An 18,478-nucleotide genomic window follows, 5' to 3' on the forward strand; every position below is an offset into this window, starting at 1 on the left:
TTAATCTGAAAAGAAAGCCAAAAAGCGAGTCATACTAAAAAAAGTAAATCACAGCAAATATAAAAGAGATAAAATGAAATCTGGCACTGAAAGCTGCAAACATATGTATTTTTCTCCTTTTTAATGAGTTATCAATAATGTGTAATAAAAGTCAAACATTTTACAGTATCTTGGTCTGAATTTATACGCTCCCATTTATGATTTGGTTTTGGAACTTTCATTCTTCTGCAGTTATTAGAAAAATAATGTTTGCTGCGAATGCTCTTCCATCTAGAATATTTCTATGGCAATATAAACTCTTTAAATTGAATTCTCAAAGTAAAGATGTTTTCAAGGAACAAACAATATAAACTATTATGTTGCCAGTTTGTTACACTTTTTGTCTCCTGGAAACTTCTATGATAATGAATCTTTTTTCATAACTTCAGTGAAATTTGTGTTTATCTAATCCCACTTTATTCTATTTCTGATCAAATAAGTTCTAAATCCATTACACAAGGAACATCATTATAATGAATAGTGCACTAAACTGAAAGGATTTTAGGAGCCTAGGTAATGGCCAAGAATAACACTGCTTTTAAAAATCATTTAGATTGAAAATCACTGTCAAAAGTTATTCAGTAGAGAAAGTGCCTTCCTTTCTCAGACTTTCTTCATATCTTCCTAAGTTAAAAATAAAAAGGAGGCCGAAACCTTGATTGGGTATCTTAGCACAAATACAAAGAGGGCATAACCCCAACTACTTATCACTGGAATGAGATTTGACCTATGTATGTTCTAAATTTTCTCTTCTCCCAGGGGAGCCCATATTCTATAGACTAAGAAGAGAGAATCCTTGCTTCATGTTCCCCTCTTATATATTCTTTCTAAACAAGATCTGAACCTCTTCCAATAGCCAGCCATTTTGTCCCAGTTACAATGTTACCAGCTATTTAGAGCTGGCACCCACAAGGTGAGTAAGGCTGTGTGGTATAATGTGACTTATGGATTATCACTTCATGGGCTAAATATAGTTAGAGAGAAGGTTCTTCATGAGACAATCTTTCTAACTAGCCTCTGTTCCCTCCATGTCCAGGCTGACTTATGCTCCAACTGTACCATGTTTTAGTTCCTTCATTTAGCCAAATGCTCTCAACCTTCTGCATTTTTTCACATACTGCTCCTTCTGGTGTCTGTTAATATGAATACTCCCAGAAAAGTTATTTGCCTCTCTCTCTGACTCTTTGCTCATCTGACTTATAAAAAAGTTACTTTTAATACAAGTTATAGTCTTTAATACATGAAAAATATATGCGATATGTTATATTCTATTAAGCATTGCAATAATGAACTATCATCAATAAGGCAAGCAAATGGAGTTTTGTCACCCTAGCAGCAGCGATGTTTTCTCCAAAACATATACAGTATAACCAATTAATTTAAGGGGGGGGGGGGGGGGGGGGGGGGTGGGGGAAGATTTAAGATGGCCTTCAATTATTAGAGTTTTAACCTAAGGCCATGAAATATGAGCAATGTTTGTTTAATTTCTTATTTTTCCTACACACTTTACTCTCATCAAATAAATTCCTCTAACACATTATATTAAGCTACCTATTCAGCAAATTGGGAGCCCAAATGAAAAATAAATTACCAATGTAAGGATGATGGTTTCATGAGTTGATTTCTAATAAATACTTGAGAGTTTCCAAATTCTTAACTTATGACTAGATAATTCTAATCCTGAAAATTAATTCAATATTTGTGCCATGGGCAACACTTTCACAAATGATTACACATATTTATTTGGATAAATTCAATATAAAATATTGAATTATTACTATTTAAACCATTTTCTATTTTTAAATAAAGAAAAAAGTTTGTTTTTCTTACAATATGTCATTTAAAAACATAAGAAAAACATGTCTTTGATATAATGGCCAGCAGTCAATAATGAATTCTTGGTTTCAATGAGACAATTTTTTCTACCTTTGACTTCAGTTGTAGAGGACAACTAATAGTTATGAATGGTAACATCTACAGCTCTTTGTTGCTCTGTAATGCAAATTAAAACTGAAACATTATAACACAGGCCTGAAAGCCTAATATTTGTGGAGCATGAATAATGATTATCTCAAGTAAAATAGCTTTTTTCTACCCATTAGACTGTCATCATCATTTGCATATGTACATATACTGAGTTTGTCTTATCCTATATCAGTCTAATACCTGGGATAATATATACCTCTTTGAAGGAAAACCAAACATTATACATTTAAAAATTTTTTTTCCTATCATTGATTGCTGACAAGGTTTGCAAAAGAAGCACAAAATCAGTGAAAACATTTGTTGGTAATTAAGTACAAAGTTACATGGTTCTTGATTTTTGGTGGGGAAGTGACAGCAATAACTATTATGAATCATGCTATAAAGAAAACTCAATATTCACACTATTTCCCTATGGGATTAAGAAGCTAGCAAATCTTGGTTTGCAATGTGGTTGGATGCAAAGAGGTATTTTAAAACCATAGTTTATTTTTATTTTTATTACTGAACTTATACCAAACATAGGCAGTTATTGTTGCTGCTGTTATTGTTTTAATTCTTATTCCAATTTTAGTCTCCCCTCAAGCTCACTAAGCTGCACTCAACCAGCTACATTTGAACATCTTTTATCTTGACCGTTTGTAGTGTTTGTATATTCAAAGTGGTTATTCCCAATTACTACATGGCCTTTTCATTTAAGTCAAATTAGGAAGATGATTCCCACTTCATTATTATGAATCTTCCTTTTCATCTTCTGTTCCTGTTAAGTGGACATTTTGAGGCAGAGTATATTGTCCTCTTTGAGCCAATAAAACATATATTCTTCTGTGTAAAGGGGTATTAAGAGAATGTGGGCATATCTTTTGAAACACATTTTTTAACACCTTGATTACTTTTAAAATATTTTGCTAAGCATCACGAATATTACCAATACTAAAAAAAAAAAAAAAATGGCATCTGTCAGGTGATATCTCATTGTGGTTTTGATTTGTATTTCCCTGATGATGACTTAACTCAAATGAGGACTTCAAGAGACAAAACAGATGAACATAAGGGAAAGGAAACAAAAATAATATAAAAACAGGGAGGGGAACAAAACAGAAGAGACTCCTAAATATGGAGAACAAACTGAGGGTTGCTGGAGGGGTTGTGGGAGGGAGGATGGGCTAAATGGGTAAGGGGCACTAAGGAATCTACTCCTGACATCATTGTTTCACTATATGCTAAATAATTTGGATGTAAATTTTAAAAAATAAAAAATAAAATTAAAACAATGGCATCTAGAAAATATCACTTATTTTCATTTCTTTAGGATGGAGTATAGTGATTAAATAGAGGGGCTTTGTAGCCTATTTATTTATTTTTTTAATGGTTCAAGTTTTTATTTAAATTCTAGTTAGTTAACAGATAGTATACTATTCATTTCAGGAATAGGATTTAGTGATTCATCACTTACATATAACACCCAGTGCTCATCACAAGTGTCTTCCTTTACAGTGACATACAGGGTAACTTGTTATAAAGTGAAACCAATGTCATTATTTTATAATAATCTGTATAGTTAAACCAATAATTATTCTTATCTAAATTATCTATGATTTTCATGTAATTATTTTCATTTTATTTATTTCAAAGCTTTATGAATACAGGAAATAGTACTTCTTTGCATTTTCTCATTATTTTTGTTAATCATCTTGTTCAAAAAGGTGCCTGTAGGTTTTTTTGCTCCTCACTTATGCAGGATGTTATCTGCATTATTGCCTTTTAAATAAATTTGCCTTTTAAATAAATTTGGATTATTTTTCATCTTTCTTTCAAATACTGATTCCTAAGACTTCATATGTTTTAAAAATTTATTGCTATATTTGGCTTACCATCCATGTATTCTAGATCTATTTTGTGTTATATTTAAACTAAATAAAAAAAGATTGAGTTTGCAACCTCAAAAAAATTCTTGTAACATCTGTTAGTAGATATTATGACTGAAATTCTATATTTGCAAACAAGAGTATTTGCAATCCAGGGACAAAGGAGATAAAACATATAATCATAACTATATTTAAATAGATGCATTATTATTATATAAAATGAGAAGAATATATCAGAGTGTAATAATATTTTGGAAATGACATTTTAAAAAAGATGTATGATGTGTAGTGCTATAGTTTCACACTTATTAATCCAGTGTTTAGTTTAATTTCCCTACTGGTCTGCTGGTTTCCTTCCTTATTCAATACTGAGTTTACTGTATTCTCATGTGTAATACTTTACCTTGCACTTGAAGCTCTGAAGAAACGTATGCAATTTCTCCCATTGGATTCTTCTAAGTCCCCCTGCCCTGCTTGGCCTTGGGGATTAAATTCTGGCATGAAAAGATATCTTATGTGTATAAACTGTTTAATTGCTTTTCATAATGGCTTTTGCCAGGGTCTAAAATATTCAGTAGCAAAAACAATGCCTCTAACTGGTTTTGTACACTTCAAAGAAATATGCTAATCATTTACTACTTGAAAATCTACTATCCATAGTTATAATATTTTGGTGCATGCCTATCATGCTCTTTCTTTTCTTTTATAGCAGTCATATATTATATATATATATATATATATATATATATATATATATATATATATATAAAATCTCTCTTGAAATCAGCCTGCCCATTGAGGAGCTTTCTTTTTACCACATTATTGTACTAACAACATAGTATCAGAAAAACAAGGCATCTCTTGATGATATTTTCTTTAATTTTCTATGACCGTAGATTTTTTTAGGCAGATGTTTAAAATAAAAGATAAAATGCAAAGCAGCAAAGAATAATTGTTCCTTTTTGGTAACATTACATGTTATTTTTTTTCAATATAAATGTCCCACAATAATCCTTCTCAAAAATACTAGGCATCCTGGGAGGGACATTCCAGTGACTGGTGGCATGGGAGGCATTTTCATTTAAATCTCATAAGATGGGGTATCTCAGTTAATATCTGCCTTGTATTTATATTTGCTATAATTTGTAAAAAAAAAAAATAGAATCTAAGAAGCTGATACTAACAAATATGATGAATCAGTACATAATATTGCCAGAGTTTAATTCTTGAAATCAAGGGTCAGAGAAGACTTATGCTCTCAAGCCTGCTCCTTTGTTTTGGGTAGTTCACAGAAAATAATCCCACTCTGGAGACTCCAGGACAAAGTAGAACACCTAGGTCTGGAGGACTGCTGTAGACAAAATATATCCCCATGTACATTCACTTGGGAAATAGCATGTGCAATTAGACATCCTCAGTAAAATCCATTACAAAATTCTTTTTTTAAAGCTTTTTCCTTATTTATTTAGAATAATAATTTTTTTAATATGAAATTTATTGTCAAATTGGTTTCCATAATAAAATTCTAATAGGCACAAGTAAATAGTTGTCCTCACAAATGACTAATAGGGTTAACAGATTTTGCACTTGAAACAATAGATACGTCAGTCAGGAAAGGCCCAGGTATGCTATAGTAATAAACAAACACCAAACTTTATTTCCCTAAAACAACGAAGGCTCATTTCTTACTTATTCTATATGTCATTCACTCTAAATATTCATTCTCACTGTGGGTCCCAGGCTGTTGGAGGAGTCATACCAAGAATATATCCACTTGCTTTGATAACATTTAAATAGCAGAGGGTGCTGCAAAACTATTTAAATACTCAACCCAGAAGTGACACACTATACTTTCTCCTCATAACTCATGGAGTAAAATGCTCACATGCACCCTCCCTGACCAAAGCACAGGGGGACAGGGAATAAAAAGCTACCAGATGACGAGAAGACATAAATATCTAGCAAACAATAGTAATAAGTACCATACTTGGCCAAGGCCTTTGTGTCCCTTATGACCGTTTATTTTTAGTAAAAGAGAACTGCACTGTCTAAAGTGTTTTGCTAGCATTGCCTTTTAAGAGTGATTATGCTTATATTTTATGTTTCTATAAAGGAATTCTTGTTACCATCAATGTCTCAAATATCAGGGAAATGTATTTGAATATTTTTATAGAGCTGTATTTTCTGCTTTGGATGAAGTAATTAAAGTGATTGGCTCACTTCTTTCCTTAGAAAGCCATCTTCTATTCCAATTCAACTGAACTATGCCAACTGTTGGATTTTAGATAGTCAGACCTTTGAAGAATTTTACCTTCAGACAGAGGGCAGGGAAAAGTGAATGATATCTAGATACCACTTGACACTGTATTTGAAAAGGAACAAAAAAAGAATAAAAATAATTTTAGATGTTTTCTGTCTCCTTCTATTTTGACATTTCTATCTTTTTTGGGAAAAAGAGACTAAATCAGAGCTTTGCAAAGAGAGATGAGAAATGCTTGACTTTGATTTTGGTAGGATCATATAGGAATTGCAATGAAAGCAGAATTACTTTTGTAATGTGAAGGATTTATGCCCAAGCCTGAATCAAATTAGTTATACACTCTGAGACAATTATTTCTTCTTCCAGCATAGGGGTTGGCAAACTATGACCTGTGGGTAAAATTCAGCTTGCTATTTATTTTGTATAATCCACAAGCTGTATTTTATATTTTTAAATGATTGAAAAATGTTTAAAATATACTATTTTCTGACCCATGAAAAATATATGAAGTTTAACTCTCAGTGTCTATAAATAGAATTTTGGAACACTGTAAAACCAATTTATTTACATATTGTTTATGACTGCTTTTATACTTCATTGACAGAGCTAAATAGTTGCAACAGACACTATGTTATTGCAGACTCCAAAAACTAGGTGATTATTCCACATAAAAACCGAACAAATGAGACTCTGAGTTTGGGGACAGCAAACACAATATAGCATAGAGATAAGATATCAGACTGAAAATGTGGGGCAAAATAGTTCCAAAGACTAGGTTTTACAGAGATGATGGAAGATTTTGCTCTGATGAAATGAAAAAGAACTGCTTTCTACAAGGAAGCATGTGAAAATAAAAAAGGACAATTTTTATCTCATAAAATAAAATATTCTAAGATTAATGGAAACATTGAAATACCAAGCAAAGAAATTCTTTCAGAAAACACATGAAAATTCAAAACATGGAGAATGGAATAAAAAAACAAGAAAATAGAAGGGTAAATACTGGAGATCTAACTTCTTTCTAATAAGAATTCCATAAAAAAGGCAACAGAGGTAAAGTGTAGCAGGGAATTTTAAAAGCGGCATTTTTTGAAAAGGCCAGTGTTTCATTGAAGTATAGGGCCTCTGTATTGAAAGCCACATACTTACTTTGAAACTTAAGCACAAAGACAGGACCTTAAAGTCTTCCATAGAGAAAAAAGTGATATGTACAGTCATTGGACTGTTCAACAACACAGAAAATTGTTCTCTTTCTTGTTCATTTAGCTCTAGTCACACTAGCCTCCTCTCTCTTTCTTGAATGCACCAAGTCTCTGCATTTGTTGTTCCCCTGTCTATAATGCCTTTTCCATAGATACTTACATGGCTTGCTTCCTCAATATATTCAGGAATTTATCCCATTTTTGCCAAGAGAGGATGACAGATCCACAGTCACTTCAATGTGTGATGGACAATGTCCAGTGAACAATACAAATTCTGTTCATGAAACAAAATAAGAAAATTTAATCCACCATAAAAAGAAGTCTGTCAATAGAGAAAAACACAAGATAGTCAAATTTTGAGATTGGTAGAGAAAAAAAAAATAAGACAACCATAATAAGTAGTTTAAGGAGTTAAAGGAAAATATGTTTATAAGGTGTATGTGGATATGATTATTGACAGAGAAATTAAAATTATGAAGAAAACAGTAAAGGGGCGCCTGGGTGGCGCAGTCGGTTAAGCGTCCGACTTCAGCCAGGTCACGATCTCGCGGTCCGTGAGTTCGAGCCCCGCGTCAGGCTCTGGGCTGATGGCTCGGAGCCTGGAGCCTGTTTCCGATTCTGTGTCTCCCTCTCTCTCTGCCCCTCCCCTGTTCATGCTCTGTCTCTCTCTGTCCCAAAAATAAATAAAAAACGTTGAAAAAAAATTAAAAAAAAAAAAAAAAGAAAACAGTAAAAAGTAAAATTTGTTGGTTGAACTTTATAGAATATTGGGGACAGGAAAAAATGGGGTCAACTTTTATAGGGTAGATTAATAGAAATTATTCAATCTAAACAACCAAAGGAATAAATATTGAAAACTAAAATAAACAGGGTTCAATGACCTCTGGAACAATATTGTTTGGCTTAGCATACACATAATTAGAGTCCCAGAAGTAGATTAAAGGACATTACAAAAAATAATTGAGAATAAAATGGCTGAAAAATTTTTTTAAACTGAGGGGAAATATCAATTTATGATCCAAGAATCTCTAACAATTAAACATCTTAAACCCAGAGAAAATAGTACCTAGGCATACTGTATTTTAATTGCTGAAAAGTAGGGGCACCTGGGTGGCTCAGTCGATTAAGTGTCCGACTTCAGCTCAGGTCATGATCCAACAGCTTGTGAGTTCGAGCCCCATGTTGGGCTCTGTGCTGGACAGCTCAGAGCCTGGGGCCTGCTTCGGATTCTAGTCTCCCTCTCTCTCTGTCTCCCTCAGATTCTAGTCTCCCTCTCCCCAACTTGTGATCTGTCTCTGTCTCTCTCAAAAATAAAGAAATGTAAAAAAAAAATAATAAATTGCTGAAAAGTAAATAGAATAAAAAATTCTTCAAAGCATCCAGAAATAAATGGTACGTTACAGATAAGAAAACAACTGTGCAAAAGATAACAGACTTGTGTTTAAATAATAACCTCTTAGTAATTTGGACTTAATAATTATGTAAAATAATGACATTGTTCTTAGGAAATACACACTGAAGGTATAAGTGATACGATGTCTGTAACTTTTAAATGGTTTAGAAAAAATATGTCGATATATACATGTGGGTTTATAAGAATCCTGTTACTCTTACTAAAACATTGCTATAAGTCTGAAATTCATAAAAATATACAAGACATAAAAAGAGTGCAAGAGCTGAATGTATAACTACGTGTGTATTACAATATTTTTAATGTTTATGTATTTTTGAGGAGAGAGAGCACCAGTAGGGGAGAGGCAGAAAGAGAGAGATAGAATCCAAAGCAGGCTCTAGGCTCTGAGCTGTTAGCACAGAGCCCGATGTGGGGCTTGAACTCACAAACTGTGAGACCATAACCTGAGCTGAAGTACCATGCTAAACCAATTGAGCCCTCCAGGCGCCCCTGTATGTATTAGAAAAGATTGATTTAAACATTTAATTTGGAATGGTGAAAAACATTCAAACTTTTAGTAGAGTAAGCAGCCTCTGCTTGACTTAAATGTTGACATATAAAAATATGTGCCCATGTAGCTAGATTTTAAAATTTTTTTTTTTAGATAAACTGAAAATTCAGAATTTTATGTGAAATTTTATAATTTCACATGTCAGTACAAAGTAAAAAGTTTATACTGCATATTTTAAGCCGTGAATTTGTAATCTCACTATTAATACACAAGAAAATACTTGTGATGTCGCTTTGTACTTTTATAAAATAATATAAAATTTTAGGTAAGATTGATTTTTCAATAATATGAACACTTTAATGTGGACACTTTAGGTCTTGACCTATTTCTGTACTTTTTAATACCAATTATACTTTTGATATTGTTGCTGAATTGTATCTCTATTTAAAAATTATTTTACATGCTTATTATTGTCTTTGTTTAATAGTTGAGTTAGTGAAAATAATGGCTAAGATTTTCTAAATTCTGTGTTTCTAGTACTTTCACATTAATTTTTTATATTTTAGCTTTATAAATGTTATGAATTTACTATTTTAAAGTATGTATATACCAAATTCCTTCTATTCTCTTTAATTCTCAGAATAATGACGGTAGTAAGGGTTAGGGTGAGGAACAGGGCTTTACTGCCAGGGATTATATTTAGCATTTTGCATATAGTACTACAGTGACCACAGAAACTAAAGACTGGAGCAAAACCATAATAACTTCAGAAGTCCAATCAAGTCTGAGGACAGGGTTAATGAATAGTGGAAAGTCACCATAACTGAATAGAAGCAGAGTTACTCTTAAAATCGGTTTATAGAGTCAGGTTTATGGCCTAGAAAACAAAACAGTATACAAATAGGGCAGTGTGTGTGTGTGTGTGTGTGTGTGTGTGTGTGTGTGTGATTGAGGTCATAACGGTTAGGGGAATAGTGAGGTAGAAATGAACAGGAAAATAAAATTCTGGTCATTTGTGCAAACACCTATTGGTGTCTATATATTTATTTAAAGACTTGGTATGAAGAATAGTGTATACATGAGTAAGCCTGACTTAGAAAGTCAGAGGTAAAATGGATGCTTATACTATAGATAACACAGCCAACAAAGTAAATCAAATCCATTTGCCCATATTAAATTTCAGAAGCTCATCTGATAGCACTGATGTGATTAATGAATCTCTATTTCACTTTTATATGTACAGCAGGTGCTGGTTCTGTGTATGCTGTGAGAATTGTGACTTGTACTATAATCTTAATAGCCTGATTGATGGTTAGACTGTCAACATTATAATGCTGTTTTCTGAACCTTGAGCCCATATTACATCAAAGACAAAATAACTGTATCAGTCCTAATATACTATAAAATATGCAGCATTTATCTTGTCTTATTAAAATATCTCTTATAGTATTTACTTGTCCTAGATCTATACCCACAACCGCTGGTATGCTCCTACTTTCTGAGGTCCACAAAAGGGTCTGTTTTCATTGTTTAAATACTGTCACTCTTCAAAACTTGTTTATTCTGCTCACCCCACTCCCACATTTTCTCAGGATCTTTCTCTTTACTAGATAATAATTTATTTATTTTTAATTATTTTTAAATTTATGTTTGAGAGACAGAGAGAGACAGAATGTGCATGGAGAAGGGGCAGAGAGGGAGACACAGAATCACAAGCAGGCTCCAGGCTCTGAGCTGTCAGCCCAGGGCCCGATGAGGGGCTGGAACACACAGACTGTGAGATCATGACTTGAGGCGAAGTTGACGCTTAACCTAATGAGCCACCCAGGTGCCCCAACTAGAGAATACTTTATATCTATTTAAATATATTACTATGATTAAGATTTAAAGTGATTTATTTCTCTATATTATATATATATGTACATATACATAATTAATATATTCACATATGTCTACCTATCTATATATGTCTATATCTGTATATAGATAGATATAAAGATAGAGATAAAATAAAATCAGAATGTAAGATCTCTAGAGTGATATAAAAGTCTCTGTCTTTCTAAAATATAGTTTTTGTGGGGCTCCTGGGTGGCTCAGTTGTTTAAGTGATGGCTTCTGCTCGTCCCCTGCTCACGCTCTGTCTCTGTCTTCTCTTTGTCTCAAAAATAAATACTTAAAAAAATAAATAAAATCTAGGTTTTGTAATAAAGAAAATAATCAAGATATAAATTAAAAAATATAACGTCAATAAATAATTTGTTATTTTGCCTCTGTAATAGGCAAAAACTTTCTTCCCCCAACTTGAATACCTTTGGACATATATATATATATATATATATATATATATACACACACACATATACAGGATTTCAGAGTTCTTACTTTTAGCAGGGTTTAAGTAGTAAGAACAGGCTAGCACAACACTTTTCTTCAGTTACTCATTCAGCAAAAGGTATGGTTATCACCCTGAGACACACATGTATCAAAGACTACCAGTCTAACTAATCCTAGCATAACTTCATGGAGGGTTGTTTAAAGGGAGGAGGCATCAGGCCATTGGGATTGTTAGTAACACTTTTGTGATTAAGTTAAAGGGTCTGGTTAGAAGAATTTTCATTCTTTCATCTTCTAATTGCTTTCTGTCACACAGTGGTTCTTGGAAGGTTCGTGTCATAGAAACCGTCAGGAGAGATTGCTGAGATTATAGCATGGACAAAATAATGTATGTATAACAGTCAAGCTGCCCGTCTATAGACAGCACTGATATTGCTGCCCTATCAGATTATTTTTGTTGGTAAGCCAACATATGCACACTCTAGTCAATACAGAGCTCTGATTTATTCAAGTCCTTGTTTAACAAATCACTGTGGTACAGGTGTAGTGTTCTTGTCCTGAGGTTTAGGGCTGGGTTTTCTTTCATAACCCCCTTTATTGAAATAGCTTATGGGAGGAATTCTTAGCACATTTAATTCACAGAATATGCAAAATCAACTAAATAGAACTCTATGCAAAAAAAAAAAAAATAAGTTGCCAATCATGGTGATTTAGATAGTTTAGAAAGGGGTCTCATAATTACATATATTTTTTTCCTTGTGCAAAACAAACTGAATTTTAAGAACGTTATCTACCACTAATTGCAAAATACAAAGTGCCTGGTTGTTCTGCTGATTTGTGCAGGTAATTTTCTAACTATTTATTTAAACTTGGTATGCATAATGAATTTACAGCTGATCCTAACCATGATTATAAATACAAATTAAGTATTGTAAATTATCATATAAAATACAAAACTCTTTTGTTTGTACAAAAGAGTTTTGTATTTTACACAATTAAAAATTGTGAAGATTTGAAATAAATATACAGGCAAAATGGGACAGATTTGTGGCATTTATGGAAACATGACTAAGCAATCATAGGAGAAATTGACGATGTTTGGCCTAGTTAATCATTGAAATGTATTATTTGTCAAATTCACCCATTTAATCAGGATCATACACATGCATATACAGAAACACACAAGCCTGTACAGACACATCAGCCTCTGCCCTCACCCCTGAGTCTTTGCCCATTGGCAATTAGGACCTCTTCACCTACACATGTGGATTTACTCCCATTCCAAAGCCTGGGACCTACCCTGATCCCAACAAAGTTCAGTATAAGTAGTTCTAGGTTAATATATTTTTAATAATACAGGCAATTATATAAGAACCCTGCAATGTGTTCTATTCAGATAAATGAAATCTTGTCCATTTGCTCCAGCCACGTTGGTCTTCCTTCACACTGTTGTTCCAGAGTTTCTGCACTTGTTCCCTTTGCCTCAAATGCCCTTCCCTAGATACATGGCTTCTCTTTCATTTCCTACAGGTGTCTGCATAATTGTTATGATGATAAGCCTGTACAAAGAGCATCCAGCCTTGCTGGTAGCTACTCCTTAATTCCCTCCTTTTTTTCCTCTGTAGAATTTGTCATCTTCTGACATAAACGTGTTTACCTTTCTATTATCTGTCTCTCTACCCTCAGTGCATGCCTTCACTAAGCAAGCTCAGTGAATCAAAGGACATTGTTTTATTTACAATTATATTCCTAATACCCAAAAGAGTTTCTGGCTAATAGTGGGTGCTTATTAACTTTTTAGATAATTGATGAATTTAAGATGATTTTAATGCTGTGTTCTAAAAGCAATATTACAGGCATGTGAGTGGCTTGGTCAGTTAAGCCTCTGACTCTTATTTCAGCTCAGGTCACTATCTCATGGTTCGTGAGTTTGTGCCCCCCATCAGCCTCCATGCTGACATTGTGGAGGCTGCTTGGGACTCTCGTGCTCTCACTTTCTCTCTACCCCTTCCCCACGTGTTCTCTCTCTCTCAAAAATAAGCAAGTAAACCTTAAAAATTGAAAAAAGTAAAAGGACTATTACAACGATTATTTCAGTTTTTTAGCTATCATGTTATAGGAAAAGGATACAGAATACTCCAGGCACAAGTAGAGGAAAAGAACAGTCTTTTGTTATAAAGTAGTGCATTAACATAAAGGTTATTAGAGAAGGGGAAACAAACAAAATACATCCATCTGGCGGACTGGTGGAAGAATTCCGGGGTCAAGGTCTAATGCTGTTTGATATAATGGAATTTATCTTAAACTGAGAAAAGGGATGTCTAACACTTCTCTAGCAACTCACTTTAGTAGGAATCATATTTTCACGCTGAATTCAGCCATTATTCTACCTCTAGCAAGGCTACGTCTAATTATTCCTAGACAGATGATTATTATTTTTTCAGTATTGTCATATCTTTTTAAAAAGCCTAACACTTAACCTTTACCATTTTAAAATTTGCACCTGTGATGATTTCATTATCCTTAGAATTTTGTGTATTTGAATGCATGGTTACTTCGATAATTCTATAATAATGACAATTCTCTGTATATCTTAAAACATTTTCATCTTACCAAAGCTTGTTCATGTTCATTATTATCAATATTGATGATGTTTGACCTATAAATTCCCTTCTAATCCCTGCTTAATTTGGTTGTTTAGTTACAAGTACTGAGTAGAGTACTTGAGAATTGGCTTTGAATTATTTTTATGAATGATAGAATTTGTCCACCTCACACAGCAAAAACTGATGGGAAGCACTGGATGATAAAAAAAAAAAAAACCTCAGGAGAGCTGCGCTTCATATCCTCTCCTCCAAGGTGGTGAGTCTGTCTAGATGAATGTTGCTGCTACTGCACCTGTCTGAATCTCAGGAAAGTACTGCCCTGGAAAAGGAGTCTCTTGAGATGAGGTAAGAGACCAGATGCAGGAGCTTCAAAAAGAGTGGAGGCCAAGGTTTCTCCTTAACGCCTTAGGACAAGATTACCACTTATCTAGATATTTTTCAAGAAAAATTTAAATAAAAAGGGTAATATTCACCAGCACATTCTCAACATGGAATTCCAGGCATCTGCCGTAAAATTAGCAGATTTTTAAAAAATGTTTATTTTTGTGAGAGAGAGCACGTGCATGTCAGGGAGGGACAGAGGATCCCATGTGGGTTCTGTGCTGACAACAGAGAGTTCCATGTGGAGCTCAAACTCAGGAACCAAACTGTGAGATCATGACCTAAGCCAAAGTCGGAGGTTCAACTGACTGAACCACCCATGTGACCCCAAATCAGTAGATTTTTAATTGTTAAGGGGCTAAAATATTTTTAAGATTCCCTCTCTGACATATAAATGCTAAACAAATTTGAAAAATCGAAGTATACATATTTGCATGTCAAATACAGAGATAGATTAATTGTACACCATACCCTATACAAAGGGTTAGGAGCTTTGTATCTATTAATTCATTGCAAACACACACATGCAGACACACACACACACACACACACACACACACACACAGACATGAGATGAAAGATTGAACCTCAGAAGTTAAATACCATGCTTGAGTTCACAAAACCAGTAAGTTCAAAGCTGTATTTATGCTTTGGTGTTCTGCCTCAAAGTCCAGTAATTGTTCTCCTATATCATAGCTACTTCTTTTGATGACCTAAAATAGAATGGATACTTCGTGCCTATATTTTAATGTTATGTTTATATTGCTGGCATTCTCAATTATTTACTTTATGCCCTATCATGTTTTTGCAAAAAAAATATCTTAGCTTTACCCGAGGAAAAGTAATTGTCAAAGTAAGCTGTTAACGATATCATTTCTCTTGCTTGTTCTATTTCTGAGTTATTTTTATCTTGTGGTTTATTTATTTTGGCACAGCAAGATTCACAGCTTCCTCTGCAATTTCGTAAAATGTTCTTGCCTCATAACCTTGTTGGCTGTCCTAATTGCAACGCTCCTTTAAAATAAAGTGAATTTGGAATGTTATTTAAATACTTTTAAAGTTTGGTTGTATGCACTTTCTCCACATACAGAGTAGAGAATATTTGTGACTGTGATTCACATTTTTCTTTCTCTGTCTTCTCTACTCCTTATTTATATCCAGCGATTTTCTTGGAGACATATACCTTATAGTTTTGACTTCACAAAATGTCTAAATAGGTATTTTTGATTAGTTTCCATATAGGATTGAAATAATTTCTTTGTCTAAGAGCAGAGAATATTACTATTCACCTAAAATTTTTATTTTACAAATTTCCATATTTGCTGCTCTGTTTTTGAAAATGCCAGCCCATCAATACATTAAACCAGTCATATAGACATATTTGCCATATTAGTATGGTACTTGTGTATTTTTCCTTGATGTGTGTGTGAGTGTGCGTGGTGTGTGTGTGTGTGTGTGTGTGTGTGTGTGTGTGTGTATGAAGTGTCTATCCCACTTTGGAGTGCATGCTGCATTGTTCATTGAACAAATGTTTATTGAGTATTTACAATAAAGCAACCTTTGTGAGAAGCTGGGAAGGTAGATCTACTGTCTCAAAGGCTTACACTGAAGATAGAACTTACATCAAATATTTCCATACAGTGCAGTGCTAAGTCCATTCCACATAAGCACATGGGGCACTGCAGGTTTATAGAATAATCACGAGCAGTAAGTGCAGTAGAAAATTGATGTGTAGAAGGCCAGATATCTTTAAAAACGTTGTGGTATTAGGGATTTGCAAACTGTTTCTTTAAGCTGGAGTGAAAATTACATGTGGGGAATGGGTGTCGACTTAAAGACAGGTAGGCAGGGATCAGCTTGGAAGAGTCCAAGGCAAAAAGTTTAAACATTATAATAAAAGGTAGGGAGAATAAAAATAAACATACTACCTGTGGGGTTCTTCATAGATGGTTCTATTTATGATAAAAGGGTTGTTGACCATTGATATACTTAAAAAGCCAGAGAGAAACGTTTCAATTAGCTGTATGATATGCTTGAGATGTTCCACTGTGGTTAGCTTTTGGAAAACTAACCTATAAGAAAAACTCAAACTCTCCATTTCTGTCATCATATGTTTGATTAGCTCTAATAACTAGCAAAACTCTAATTAGAAATATAAAATTTATTTTAATACTAGTGGATGTAGGATGTAGAGGGAAAATTAGAAGCCCTGCGTTCCACTTTCATTCTTTTTTTTCCCCCCAGTTTCATTCTTAACAATTATTAGCTACGAGATGGATTAAGTAAGGCTATCAATCAGATACCATCCTACGTATTTATATACATTTTTATCTTACCACTGTCTGCGAAACTAGTCTTATCATCTTAGTGTGTGTGTGTGTGTGTGTGTGTGTGTGTAAGAAGATTTTCTCAAACAGGTTAAGTGCAAGTATCTTGCCCAAGTTTATAAAGGTAATAGGTGACAACAAGTAAGTTTTAAACCAGATGTATCTGAGGACGCCTGGGTGGCTCAGTCAGTTGGGCGTCCGACTTTGCTTCAGTTCATGATCTCACAGATTGTGGGTTCGAGCCCTGCGTCAGGCTCTGTGCTGGCAGTCCGGACCCTGGAGGCTGCTTCAGATTCTGTGTCTTCGTCTCTCTCTGCCCCTCCTGTGCTTGCATTATTCTCTCTCTCTCTCTCTCTCTCTCTCTCTCTCTCTCTCAGATATAAATAAACATTTAAATAAATTTAAACCAGATGTATCTGAGAGTCTGAATTTTCTATACCTTACTCATTTCATTCCCCAGGCAATTTTAATTACTTCCCTTATAAAGTCCAAGATTTTGTTGGATCAGTGGTTGTCAAAGTGTGGTACCCAGATCAGTAACACCTAGGAACATGTTAGAAGTAGAAATCCTTGGCCCTCATATCAGACCTACAGAATCAAAACCTCCAAAAGTGGGTACAGCAATCAGTGTTTTAGAAATTTTCCTAGCTTATTCTTACACAAACCAAAATTTGAAAACTACCCTATTAGAATATCATGTTTTGCGCGATGTTTTTCAACATTGACTACACATTAGAATCACCTTAAAGGCTGGAAAAATACTGGTATTTTGGCAACCCCACAAGAGATTATGATTTATAATAATTGTTCTGAAATTGAGTGCCCTCTACATATATATATATATATATATATATATATATATATGTACACACACACACACACACACACACAGACATGGTGTGTATAGTCTATGCACATGGATATGGTCTCCCAGGGGATTCCAAATGTGTCTTTAAGTTTGAGAAAAATTGTAATTGATTAGTGCTTCTCATATTTAATGTGTATTTAAAATACCTGGGGATCCTGAAAAAGTGCTACTCTGGTTCAGTGTGTCCAGTTGATGTTGGATTCTGCAATGCTTGCAATCTACCAGATGATGCTGATGTTGTTGGTCCAGTACCAGAGATACTGAATAGTAAAGTATTATGTTATCTTTAACATACTACCATATCTGAAATACATGATTCTATGAAAATTTTTAATTCATGGTCAAAATGAGGGAATATCACTTTGCCTATGAGAGGGCAGGCTCTATTGTTAGGTTGGATTGAAATTTTGTTTCACTGTGATAAACTGTATCATCCTGAGTAAATTTCTTACTCCTTCTGTGTCTAGTTTCTTCATAATGATAACTACCTTTTATAATTTTGTGAATATTTAATAAACTACTCAATGGAAAATGATTATTACAGTGTGTGATATGGTGATTATAAGAAGTATGTATTTGATCAGTTAGATGACCAAGATGTATTTCACATGTATATATGGTCTTCCATAGTTCCTGCCTTACAGCTTCCAAAACCTTTGGAATTTCTTAAGTGATGAGAACCTTATGCTTTTTTTATGTTAATGAG

This window comes from Panthera uncia, chromosome B1 (assembly GCF_023721935.1).
Source record: "Panthera uncia isolate 11264 chromosome B1, Puncia_PCG_1.0, whole genome shotgun sequence".
NCBI classification, from domain to species: domain Eukaryota; kingdom Metazoa; phylum Chordata; class Mammalia; order Carnivora; family Felidae; genus Panthera; species Panthera uncia.